The sequence below is a fragment of the Sturnira hondurensis genome, unplaced genomic scaffold (genome assembly GCF_014824575.4).
Source record: "Sturnira hondurensis isolate 20B ecotype Veracruz unplaced genomic scaffold, ASM1482457v3 Scaffold0005279, whole genome shotgun sequence".
Classification (NCBI taxonomy): Eukaryota; Metazoa; Chordata; class Mammalia; order Chiroptera; family Phyllostomidae; genus Sturnira; species Sturnira hondurensis.
In genome coordinates this window covers 6,856,589-6,870,249 of record NW_028077910.1, presented here as the reverse complement: position 1 = coordinate 6,870,249, position 13,661 = coordinate 6,856,589, and the positions used below count along the sequence as shown (strand labels likewise).

General features: G+C 40.7%; 1 pseudogene; it reads left to right on the top strand.

Annotated features, from left to right (window-relative positions):
* Positions 1–1,265: 1,265 nt before the first annotated feature.
* Positions 1,266–2,323, top strand: LOC118987512 (L-lactate dehydrogenase A chain-like; annotated as a pseudogene).
* The last annotated feature ends 11,338 nt before the right edge of the window (positions 2,324–13,661 follow it).

Genomic DNA, 13,661 nt, shown 5'->3' with positions numbered 1-13,661 from the left:
GTGGAGTGACCCTACACTTATGGAGCTCCTAAATTATGGAGCTGGGATTTGAACCTAAGAAGTTTGGTTCCTGAACCCAATCCCTTAGCAACTCTGAATTATTTATAATTTTATCACCATCTTTTTTCAAAAGGGATTTTAAGTGATTTATAACAAAACTATGTATATATAGCATAAGAAATTAAAATAAAATTCAAAATGGAAGAGGACATAGAAACATAGAAAAGCAAGGATATAAGTTCAAAGATGGGCGATCACAGACTTGAAGCTCTCATCTCCCTTAGAGCTTTCTGACAAGAAGAGTGCAGAATGTGTCAGCATGCAACCCTTTTATTCCTTGCTCAGTAAGAGGGTGCCGATCTGGAGAGATATGTTGCTCCCTTGTACTGAATTCTAGAAGGACATTTGTTGTCTAATCCCTGATATTAAGTGTGATATAAGATACCGAGTGTATTAGTTTCTTAGGGCTGCGATAACAAATTATTGTAAATTCGTGGCCTAAAACAACAGAAATTTGTTTTCTCAGTTCTGGAGGCTAGAAGTCCAGACAAGGATGTTAGCAGGGTTGGTTCTTTCTGGTGGGCTTCAGCGACAATCTCTGCCCCTCTCTTGGAGGCTGATGGCTACATGCCTCTCTCCTGGCTTCTTGGCATTCCTTGGTTTATAGATGCACCCTGCAATTTCTGCCTCTGCCTTCACATGGCCTTCCACTTTGTGTCTCAATATTCCCTCTCCTTTCTATTGTAAGGACACCAGCCACTGGATTAGAGCCCAGTCTAAATCCAGGATGATCTCATCTCAAGTGCCTTAACTTAATTACTTCTCCAAAGACCTTGTTTCCAAGTAAGTCACATTCATAGGTTTCAGGGGTTAGAATTTGGATAAATTATTTGGGGGGCCACTCTTCAATTCACTACATGAAGCATTTAACAGCAATTCTGCCAAATAATTAAAAGTGTTTTTTAACAAATGCTTCTTACAGTGATGGAAGACAAGAGTAGATTTTTTTATTGCAATTCAGCCCACTCAAGATAGGTAGCTCCATTTAATTGCACCACCAACAGTTTATCCATCTTCTGATCCGTGAGTAGAATGCCTTATGAGTTGTGTTCATTTGATGGAAAGAACTTCCTTGTAGGTAAACACAGGTGACAAACAGAACTCTCAATATGATGCAGAGTTTTGGCCAGCACCCAGCCAGAATGAATATTGGTGGGAGGCTGCCTGATCTAGTAAAGAAGTTTCTGGTACCCAAGCTACTGCTGCTAAGTCTGGATCCAGTCCTGTGTGCCACTGATACCTGTCTGCCATGCACACCTGATCCCTTTTGGTTCTAAGTCCAATATGGCAACTCTTGAGAATCAGCTGATTGTGAATCTTCTTAAGGAAGAACAACCCCCACCCCCCGAATAAGATTACAGTCACTGGGGTTGGTGCTGCTGGCATGGCCTGTGCCATCAGTATCTTAATGAAAGACTTGACAGATGAACTTGCTCTTGTTGTTGTCATGGAAGACAAATTGAAGGGAGAGATGATGGATCTCCAACATGACAGCCCTTTCCTTAGAACATCAAAAATTGTCTCTGGCAAAGACTAAGTGTGACTGCAGACTCCAAACTGGTCATTATCACTGCTGGGGCACGTCAACAGGAGGAAGAAAGCTGCCTTAATTTGGTCCTGTGTAACATGAACATGTTTAAATTCATCATTCCTGATGTTGTAAAACACAGTCTCAACTGGAAATTGCTTATTGTTTCCAATGCAGTGAATGTCTTGACCTACATGGCTTGGAGGGTAAGTGACTTTCCCAAAAATTGTGTTATTGAAAGTGATTGCAATCTGGCTCAGCCCAGTTCCATTACCTAATGGGGGAAAGGAGGAAAGGCTGGGAGTTCACCCATTAAGCTGTCATGGAGACTCGAGTGTGCCTGTGTGGAATGGCATGAAGGTTGCTGCTGTCTCCCTGAAGACCCTGCGCCCTGATTTAGGCACTGATGCAGATAAGGAACCGTGGGAAGAAGTTCACAAACAGGTGGCTGACAGTGCTTATGAGGTGACCAAACTGAAAGGCTACACATCCTGGGCCACTGGACTATCTGTGACAGGTTTAGCAGAAAGTATAGTGAAGAATCTTAGGTGGGTGCATCCAATTTCCATTATGATCAAGGGTCTCTATGGAATGAAAGGTGTCTTCCTTAGTGTACCTTGCATCTTGGAGCAGAATGGAATCTCAGATGTAGTGACAGTGACTCTGACACCTAAGAAAGAGGCCCATTTGGGTGCAGATACACTGTGGGGGAGCCAGGAAGAGCTGCAGTTGTAAAGTCTTCTCATATACTACCCCACTCTTTAGGCTACAACAGGGTTTTAATTAGAGATTATGCATATTGTCCCTTTTATGTGAGCTATGACTAAAAACATCAATTTCCTAAAGATATAAATAGTAATGGTTCAAAAACCCTGCATTTCTATCCTGATGCAGGCTGGTACTTACCTTGTGTAGTCCTAACCTGATTAGTGTGAAACAGTTCCCCCTCCTCAAAGGCACCACGGCCAATGTTGTACACACTACAGTTACCCTTCAAACTACATGTGTGTTCACCATGTGTTATATAACTGTGGTTCCTTTACCCAATGTACCTAGTCCAACTTTTTTCTCTCCAGTCATTCACATCCTGGGATCCAATATATAAGTCCAGTATTGCATATCTTGTGCATAACTGTTCTTAAGGGTCTTATTTTGTGTACTGTATGAACCAGATTAGTGTGCATTGCCATAGAATGTAAAAAGAAAGTGTACATATCAATAATGCAACCAACTACCCAAGTTTCATACTAACTAAAACACCAAATAAACCTATAACAGTGAAAAAAGACAAAGTTTCTAACTAGAGGTATACATAAGAATCACCAGGGGAGATTTTGCAAAATACATGTGCCCAAGTCACACCCAAGGTCAATGAAGCAGGATATTGGACATCTAATGTCATTTCTTTTGTATTGACTTTTTATTGGGACACTCTGTTTGTGATGGAATAGTTGGGAGGACACATTCCAGGCTGCTGCTGGTTTCCTCTCAGTCTAATAACATGGAGAGGGGGAAATGGGGGCACATGGTCTGTCAGAGCACAGGTGGCCTTAAGATTCTGTCTGGGTTTGCTTTCTTGGCTTCTTTCCAAAGGACACATCTGTCCTTCTCTGGACTTCAATGTACTCACCTACAAAATGGAAAAAGCATACTTAACTCAGAGCTGTTATCAAGATTAAAAGAAACATACACAAAACATGGAACACAGTATCTAACACATGTGAAAGAAGAGAGAACTCCATGAAGGTCACTGTTGTATGTCTTAGAAACCATTAGCATCTTGAAGATTTCTGGTGATGATTACTCTGGTGATAAGCTCTGAAGAAAAGCCCTAACCACCTGTTCTTCTCATTTCTTTCTGAAAAGATTATTGATTTTATGCTTGTTCTTCAGCAACCATTGTTTGCCAGGAAGAAAAGCTATTTAACAATACTCCTATGTCCTGCTGGAACAATGAACATTAAGAAAGGGGCATTAGGAGGTTCTGGCACAAACTCCGTTTCTCATAATAAGCTAGACTCTCTGCTCTCCTGCAGACATGGCCTGGACTTCAGAGTAAACCACCTGAAGCTAGCATATCTCAGAGCTAGAATTTCATAGGACAGATTTCCTAGGGGTGTTCTGAAGGCAGCAGCTCATTTTCACATATGGGTTTTCCCAGAAATAACATGTGTGTCTTTACAATGGGTCTTTCTTAGGTGGAAGTCAGAATAACACCTCAGGCATCATTATAAAAACTGTAATTCTTATACAATGTCATCTACCCAAGAACTTTCATTCTAAGACTTCCAGGATTTAATCTATTTTCTGGACTCAATCATTACCTACCAAATCATATTACACAGTGGCCAAGTGGGATAGTTAGCTCAGACCGCCAGAACAATGTACTATAGATTGGGTGGCTTAAACAACAGAAATGTATTTTTTCATAATCTGGAGACCAGAAGTCCAAGGTCAAGGCCCCAACGTGGTCAATTGCCGGTGAGAGCTTTCTTCCTGGTTTGTAGATGACTACCTTCTCTCTGTGTTGCTGTGTCCTCACTTGGTCTGTCCTTGGTGCATGCATGTGATGGGAGGTTGGGGGGGCAGGGAGGGGTTAGCAAAGAAAGGGGAGAGAGAGGGAGAATTCTGTTAGACCAGGACCCCACCCTTATGACTTCAATGTACTGTAATTACTTTCTTATTCTAAATATAGCCACACTGGGGTAAGGGTTTCAAAATATAATTTGTGTTATGGAAAGTCAGTTCAAAACACAAGTTGCTGATCCCCACACTGCACTTGGGGTGTCCTACTACCAGGGCTTGGCTCCATCTGTTTTTTCTACCTGGAATGGCTTTTGCCCATTCAACTCATATTTCAATTTCCCTGCTATGATGCCAACTCCTCCACAAAACCTTCACAGACTCCTTTCCCATTCTTCCCCCAGATGGACACTGGGAGTTCCCTCAGGATGTTTTTGAGCTTGTATAATGTTTCCTCTTTATTTGTTTATTTATTTATCTTTAGAGGGGAAGGAGAGAGGGAGAGAAACATCAATGTATGGTTGCCATTTGTGCATCCCCTGCTGGGAGTTGGCCTGCAGGGAACTGGCCTGCAACCCAGGCATGTGTCCTGACTGGGAATCAAACCGCGATCCTCTGGTTTGCAGGCCTGTGCTCAATCCACTGAGCTACGCCAGCCAGGGCATAATGTTTCCTCTTTATCATTGCATTTTTCTTCACATATTCTTGTCCTCGCCTGCTTTCTAGACCTATGCTTCCCAGCCCTGGCTGCGCACTTACTTGTAGAGGTTCTAAAAGCTCAGGTACTAAGCTCCACTCCAGACCTCCTGAAGAAAAGAGTGATGATGGGGCCCAAGTCTGTGTCCTGAGGTGGGACCATAGTAATGTGAGGCAGTGGTGAAAACTGCTGTACGAGGCTGTAACACCTTGAGAATGTCATCCCTGTGGGCACACATGGTGCTTCTCTGTGCTCCACATTATTCATTAACCCTTTGTTGATACTTCCTTTAGTAAGACATTTCCTGGACTTTCTTGCCAGATGCAAGTTTGGCACCGCACACAAGTTTGTTTCTGCCAGTGAGATGCACTATGCGCTCATCTCCATTTTGTGGGCCTTGGGAGAGAGCAAGCAAACTTCACAAAGCATTGCCAACCAAGAAAGAATAAGAAAGGTCATTTACTGGATGCCTATCAAGTACTGGAAACTGTACTAGGAGCTTTACATATTATATTTGGTAGTTGTGTTAAAACACATGTAACATAAACTTTAGCATTTTATTGTGCACAATCCAGTGCCATTTAGAATGCTCGCACTGTTATGCCACCATTGCCGCTGTCTAGTTCCAGAGTATTCCCACCATCCCCAAGGACACCCAGTGCTGTAGAGAAGTCATCGCCTAATCCTCCCTATGTCCAGCCCCTGGCAACCACAGATCTGCTTTCTGTCCCTATGGATTTACCTATTCTCGTTATTTAATATAAATGAAATCATACAATATGTGGCCTTGCGTGTCTTGCTTCTTTTACTTAACATAATGTTTTCAAGTTTCATTAATGTTGTAGCTTGTATCAATACCTCCTTCCTTTTTATGACTGAATAATATTTCCTGGCGTGGGTACACTACATTTTGTTTATCTATTTATCAAGTGAATGACATTTGGATTAATTCCACCAAATGGCTATAGTGAATAGTGTTGCTATGAAGATTTGTGTCCAAGTTTTTTCTTAAACACCTATTTTTAAAATTCTTTGTTATGTAACTATTAAAAGTAGAAATAGTTACTATCTTATTTTAAAGATGAAGAAAATGGGCCTATAAGATCTTACTTGTTCAAGTCACATAGTAAGTCACAGAGCTGGGATATAAATTCTGGTTTCTGTATCCATATTCTAGACTAACTCCATGGCCCTACGAGCTGCTTCTGAGAAGTCAGTCAGATCTGACTTGTCCCCTGTGGCAATCCTGGAGTTAAACTTTCTTACTTTCTCTTCTCAACTTCAGAGCAGTCTTTTCCAGGCATCCAAGACCCATCATGTCTGACATGAGCTTGGTCTGTCACATCTCTGTCCCCGAAGAGCAGCTGGGCCTGAATTTATCAAGGGAGAGGATGTGTGTGAACAGCAATTTGAACACTGTATTGTAAGGGATTACATAAAGCATAGTTATTCTTTTAAAATGTGTACATACACACTCTCAATTGCCATTATAATAGATATTATACTTCATCCTTCATCACAATAAATGTACCTTATCCATCTAGAATCAATCCTTTATTATGTTTATCAGTGTGGATGGAGGATACCTGTTTACTCTCATAACCGGCAAACATAATGACAAGACACTGGAGTTACTGTCACCTGGAAACATGAGGAAAATGATGGTACATGTTGGGGAAGGAGGAAATGTGAAACCTCTCCAGAAGAAGCGATGGGAAAGGATTTTTGAGATGCCTCGAAGTTACTAGAAGCAAAGAGAGAAAATAGTGTCCTTGCTGAAGAGTAAATGTTTCCTCATTATCTGATGAGGGCCAGCAAAGTTGGGGGCCAAGATTAGAGTATTCCAGGAAGTTTTACTCTTGAACTGTGGGGGCAGGATCTTAAAATTTTGGGGTACTGCCAGGAGGAAAATTACCAGGTGGATTAGGGGAAGTTGCACTGGGAAAAGTCCCTAAATTCTCAAGGACAAAGTAACCATCTGGAGCTTGTGAGAGGTGGGCCTGAATAAGCCAGATTTTATTGTTATGCTTTGCCAAGCAGTTTGTCCAGTTTCTCTATTACTGCATACAAAAAAAAAAAAATCTCAAAACAGTGACTTGAAACAGAAACTTCATTATTTCTCATAGTTTCTGTGGGTCAGAGACTAGGAGATAAGTCAGCTAGCTGGTTCAGGCTCTGGATGTCTCATACAGTTGTGGTCTCTCAGCTCCAGCTGGAGCTGGAATTGTCGGGGGTGGGGGTTGTTGCTGGAGCAACTGGGAGCTGACCAACATCTCTTTCTCTTCAGGTAATCTCAGGACTTCTCCATGTGATCTCGCCACCATGGACTAGCTTGGGCTTCCCCAGAGCGTGGCAGCTTTGGACTTCAGACATGACAACTCGATGTTCCAAGTTGAGTATTAGATAGAAAGAGAGCCTGGCAGAAGCTGCATGGCTTTTTAGACCTAGCCTTGGAAGGTCACGTAGCATCATATTCATCAACTCACTCCTATGATGGGACAGTCCAAAGGCCTGCTCACCTTTAAGCATAGGGGACCTGAACTCCATCTCTTGATGGGGAAATGGCAAGTTTTAGAAGAACACATGGGACTTTAAATATTGTTGCAGACTTTTTGGAAAATATAGTCTGTCACAGTAACTAAGTATCTTTTTGTGATTTACATTTTGTATTCTTCTTTTTTACTTCTTTAAGATTCTCTGCACAATAATAAGAATGATGGTGGGAAACCTCAATGGGGGTCATGGGGAAGGTGAAGACCCAGTTGTAAACCCTGGTCATGAGATTATAGCATCACCATGTTTATTTACTCATTCATTCCTAAAAAAACCATTTTATTTTTTAGAGTAGGTTTAGATTCATAACAAAACCGAGCAGAAAGTACAAAGAGTTCTTACCTATCCCTTGCCTGTACACATGAATAACATCTCCCATTAGCATCCCATGTGAAAATGCTGTATTCGTTACAATCCACAAATCTTCATTAATGCATTATTATCACCCAAAGTCCATAACTTACATTAGGGTTCCCTTTTAGTGTTATACATTCTATGACTTTGAACAAATGTATAACAATATACATACACCTTTACATTATCACACAGAATAGTTTCACTGCCCTAAAAGTCCTCCATGCTCTGCCCATGCATTTTCTCCTCCCTCTTACTTCTGACAACCAATGATCTTTTTACTGTCTCCATAGTTTTGCATTTTTTAGAATGTTGTATGGTTGGGATCATACAGTATGTACCCTTTTTCAGATTGGTTTCTTTCACTTAGTAATGTACATTTAAGGTTATCATGCATTTTCTTGGCTTGAGAGTTCATTTCTTTCTAGTGCTGAATAATACTCATATTCCATTGTCTAGATGTTCCACAGTTTATCTGTTCAACCACTGAAGGACATCTTGGTTGCTTACAAGTTTTGGCAATTTTGTATAAAGTTACTCTAACTATCTGTGTGCGGGTTTTTGTATGGACGCAGTTTTCAACTCCTCTGGGCAAATATTAAGGAGTGAAATTGCTGGATCATATGATAAGAGTGTTTTTAGTTTTGTAAGAAACTGCCAGAATAGCTGTACCTTTTTATATTCCCGCCAGCAATAATTAAGGCTTCCTGTTGCTCTATATCCTTGCCAGCATTTGGTGGTGTCAGTGTTCTAAATTTCGGCCATTCTAATAGGTGTGCAGTGGTCCATTCATTCTTTCAACAAGGAATTACTGAGTGTGTGCTATGTGCCAAATAATGTTATCAGCCCTTAGATCATATCAGTGATCAAAACATAGATCCCTGCTCTCGTGTGGCTTCCATTTTAACAGAATACTTATTAAGCCTGTTCTATGTTCTAGGTTCTAAGTGCTTTACATACATGATCTCATTTAATTCTTACAGCAACTCTCTGAAGGGGGCACCAATTTTATCCCATTTTACTTTGGCACAGAGAGGATGAGTGATTTGCCCAAGGTCATGTAGCTGCCAGATGGTAGAGCCACAGTGTGTATCCAGGTGTTCTGGCTCCAGAGTGTCTGCTCTGTGCTGGGCTGCCCCTAGATCTGGAAGGGATCTTGGAGATTAGTTAGTTCCTCCCCTTATTCCATAGATGTGGACTCATAGGTACCAGGTAGTTAGGTGACTTGCTCAAGATCAAACAGCTGGTTAATATTGGGAAGGGGACTAGAATGTTATATTCTAAAATAAGATTCTTTTCGCTGCACTCTTATGTTATTTGGGTGAAGGAATCTGTGAAGGGTTGGGGCTTAGCCATATCTTCATCCCTCTCCTTGTTCTTTGATAGAAACCTACTACTTTCACTACTGGTTTTTTTTCTGTATTGTCTACTGGCCAACAGTCTCTGCTCTGTCCTTCCATGGGTGGAAGATGCTCTGCTCAAGTTCACAGATGGTGTTTTCTAGCATTTCTCTTCTGAAGGTACATTTCCTGATTAAATGAGGGACAAATGCTCCATGAGGGTCTCTGGAACCACCATCACCCCTGCCAGTTTTGGCTTCTCCTTTCTTCAGCCACCAGTGAGCCCAGGTCCTCCCATGGCATTGCCACCTTGGCATGATTACCAAGGGTTAGGAAAAAAGAGGGCACAGGGATCAGATGTTGCTTCTCAGGCAGCCACCCCTCTGAGGCATGAGAGGCCGGGGAGGGAGAGCATGGCAAGGATGGTGCTCTGTGCAGCTGTCATTGCATAGTCAGAGCCACTTTAGACACCAGTGGCCTCTAACCTGCAAGGTCCCCGCTAGGCTCCTGCTAGGCTTAGAAAGCAAAACAGGGAACAATGTTCCATCACGGGGGCCTGGAGGGCAGAGCTGCAGGATTTCAGTCTGGAAGCCATCCTTCTCAGATTTTTCCAGAACAGTTCCAATTTCATACAACATATTTTTAATAAAGATGGCTCCTTAAATAAATAACCAAATGTGACTTAATTTCTATGCCTTTCATAGGGCTTTTCATTTAAATTAACTACCAATCAGAAAAACAAAAGCCTTCCTCAGTGCTAAGAGTATATATTTAAACTTTGGAAATACATTCCCTCTTTTTATGGATTATCCTGACTGGAGAGGAGTCAAAGAGTGAGTTGGCCGTGTTCAGATCAGGGCGTTGGGGAGTTGGAATCACACACCTCCCCCGAATAAATGAGGTTATCTCGTATGGTTGTACAGGTTGTGCACCGTACAAGGCTGCTATTTATAAGGATCTTCTATTTGCATTGCAAACATCACTGATCTGTATGTTTATTACAACAATTCCATGATATATGGAGAGACTGTATTCTTGTATAGTCAGTTTACAATATTAAGACAATTTCAAACAGAATGAAACAACGTGTCTTGAAGGAGGGGGTACTGCTTTAACTTGCACTATGATGTCCTATGGATTCTATGGGCCTAGACTGAATGTCCATTCTGACACAAACTATGGGCCTTGGTAAAGCAGCCAGGATGCAGATCAATCAGGGGAAAGTGAAGCTGTTAATCACAGGACCTCGGTTAACCTCATAGGTAAGTGAATGAACACATTATTTCAGTGGTGCTCAAGTTTGGCTACACATTGGAATTTCTTGAGGAGCAGTTCAAAAGTACTAATGCCTAGGTTTTACCCCTAGAGATTCTGATTTAGGTGGTATGTGTTGTAATAGCCCGGACATCAGAATACTGAAGGTTCTAATGAGCTGCCATACAATGACTTCCATAGTTGAGTCAACGCATTCTTGAGAAGATATTATTCCAAGCACCTCTGTTTGTATCTTACATTGTTAAACACTAATAAATTAGGAGTTTCATTTAGGTAAAATAAAAAGATGAAAGCAGTCATTCTCAGAAGTGAAAATAATTGATTTGTCACCAGTGAAGTGATAAATGGCTTGTTTCTCAGCCTCAGGTTACTCAAAGAGCAAATGTCATTGTTAACTGAAAAACAGTTCTTTGGGTGGTTTTATATTCTGATGACAATGACTCTTGATCTCTTCCTTGTCATCTACCATGCCACCCCAGATGCGTGGCTATGCCCTTTTTTCCTACCTTGCATCATGTGAAAGAAGATATTTATATAAATCTAGTTGGGTTTACCTTGATTCTTGAGCCTATTGGGATCTCCAAACTGATAGAGACATCATGTTGACACAAGCATCATCATTTCAACAGTGGGAAGGGAACGTGGCCAACTGCCCACTGACTTGTAAGGTTTCCATTCACAAATTAATGACTGAAGGTAGTCACATGGCCACATCAGGCTTCAAAGAAGAAGTGAAGTTCAATGCCTAGAAAATGAAAGCTAGAAATAATTTGTGAATGGCACTATGATTACCCCATTTAGGATCATATGTTTTATTTAGCATTTGGAAACCACCAATGAAGGTGCAGTTTATAAACGTTTTATCTGATTTTGTTTAAATATTTAATTACATAGATTCTTGTCTAGCCTAATTCAATAAACTGGGCTTCCTACTCCCAAAACACTCACAGGGTATTGTGAAAAGATGGTGCCCTGGGATACACCACCTATGTGTGTCTCCAGTTTAGTTCTGCTCTCCTCTGCTCTTATCTCACTCATGATCCCACCTTGCATTCAAATTCTTCCACTACAGTTCATATTATTTCTTCAGCCATTTTTGCCTCCCCCTTAATCCTTAAGAGCAGTAAGCTATTTCACCCAGTCCCTCTCTCTGCCTGTGGTTCCTCAGGAAGAACATTTCTTCAAGTTTATCTATGCCCCCAGAACTCCTGGCCTTCAACTTTCAGATTTTTCCTTTTACAGTGTGATGAATTACATAAGCTATTCTATCAAGTGTGTTTTAATAAACAAGAACTAGGTCACTAATGAAGCAATTTCTATTGTAGTTTGCACACAAAAAAGCAATATTCAGATGCCAGAATGTAAAAACCCTGCTACTACCCCCTGTTCTAGTTAAATCCCAAGTTTAGAAGGGGACCCTTGAGTGGATCAGGAAGGGATTGCCTCAGAAAAATAAAAATACAGTAAATGTGGTTTACATGCAAATGGAATTGTCTAGGAGATTGGTAAGGTAAGTAAAAATTAGAACAGTGCAAACACAATAGGAATTGTCATGATCCCTGTCACTATTTGAAGTGCTTGACTGAGTATGATGCTGGTGTGATACTATTATTGGTACTCTGGATGCAGTTCTGGTATTGCTGCTCTGAGTGTGGAACTGGTATTGACACTCCAGGATGGTACTACCATTACTGTGATTGCTGCTTCTACTTATTGCGATTGTTGTTGTGGGTTCTTTGGAAAAAAATTCTTCTGACTTTATTCAGTTGGCTCTTTGTCCAAAGTATAAAAAGAAAGGAGTTTTTGGAGGGCACTGGAAAATCTTCATTATTGCTAATACCAGGAGTCAATGATGAATGACTTCTACAGAAATTTGGTATGAGCTGTTTATTAAAAACACATCATAGGACATGTACCTTTCCTGGCAAGGAACCATAATCTGACCCACAGGGTTTGAGTTTAAAAACCTTGGGGAAAATTTTACATCATTGATGAGAGAAGAACTACTTATTAAGTCATTTATGACCTCCAACAACTATGTTAATTTATGTTTATATCCTTTCACAGCTGCTGGGCACAACCATCTCAGACATGCACTCAGAAGCTTGGAAATTGGCCAAAGCAGTTAGGCAATGAAGGCCATTATCAATGCAGACATATTTTTTCTCAGTAGCTTATTTCATTTCCTGCTATGGTTTAAATGCCAAGTATGTAAATAAAAGGACAACAGGATGACATGCAGAATCTTATATGCTATACTGAAAGGCCTTCTTAGAGAATAATAAGCCATCTCACACGCCTTGGTCTCCTAAATTTGAAAGTCAGTCACTTTGTTGTTTAGAATTTTAGCAACTTTGGAGTGATGAAAATTTTAATGCTTTATTGTCCTGGATGGTGTGGCTCAGTTGGTTGGAATGCCATCCAATAGTCAAACATTTGCAGGTTTAATTCCTCATCAGGGTGCATATGGGAGGCAACCAATCAATGCTTCTCTTTTGCATCAAAATTTCTCTCTCCTTTCCTCTTCCTCTAAAAACAATAAAAAATATCCTCAGGTGAGGATAAAAATAAAATAAAATAATTTAATGCAGAATTGAAGGGATGAATAAAATTCCATAAATAAGAAAATAAAAATCTTTACTTTGCACCTTGGCCATTCTCCTATCCAGTTAATCCTTCGGATTAGGCTAGGTGCTTGAAAGCAAAATGCTGCTTTCTCAGTCCCAAAGTGATACTGTTATCAAGGCATGAAATAAAGGATTGTAAGTAGAATAATAGGGAGAAATTACAGACATGGAGAGTCTACTACTTGCTGGCCATTGGATAGTTGCCTACAAGAGTTGCCTACAACATAACACAAGTTCATCCTCTAAATCAATCAAATTCCCACCCTTCTCTTCACCTTCTCTCTTTTCTTACTTTGAAGGTTTCTTACGCTTTGCTTATCCTGTACATGTAGGATGATGCTCTTGGTTCTCTTTGGTCCTTTTCTCTTTTCATACATCATTTTCTTTTTTGGTAATCATATATATTTGTATAACTTCAACTGTCATCTCTAGGCCAATGATTCTCCATAATCAGCCAGTGCCTTCAATCCTAATGCCTCCTTAGGCTCTAGATATGCATTTCTACCACCCTTCTTGATACAATGGCTCCAAGTGGTCATTCCATGGACATTTTAATTTTGCCGTGTAGGCAAGGGTGTCTGGCCTCTGGGAGTCTGTGGTGGATATACATCATAAGTCTAAGGTCAATGTTTATAGAGTTGAGATGGGAGGTCCATGAGGCATTGTCTTGTAGAGAAGCTAATTCAAACCATACAGATCATTCA